We start from the raw sequence: 226 nt of genomic DNA, 5'->3' as shown, positions 1-226 counted from the left end.
TTGATGTGCACATTGTAAAAGTAAAAATCTCAAAACATTTTTGTAAGAATTTTCTCAGAAAAAATTCATTTAAGGGCACTTAGGAGTTGGCTTTCCTCTAAAAAGTATCATTTAAGTTTAATGAACGGACACACTACTCACATAATATTAGATAAATAGATTAGAAATTAATTTTAAAATACATTAATTATAAAAATAATGAAGTTCCAATGTATTAATGTAACCT

Source organism: Rhodnius prolixus, unplaced genomic scaffold, assembly GCF_049639745.1.
Source record: "Rhodnius prolixus isolate KJV_2025 unplaced genomic scaffold, Rpr scaffold_6, whole genome shotgun sequence".
Taxonomy (NCBI): domain Eukaryota; kingdom Metazoa; phylum Arthropoda; class Insecta; order Hemiptera; family Reduviidae; genus Rhodnius; species Rhodnius prolixus.
The sequence above is the reverse complement of the archived record's forward strand: the minus strand, read 5'-3'. Positions refer to the sequence as shown.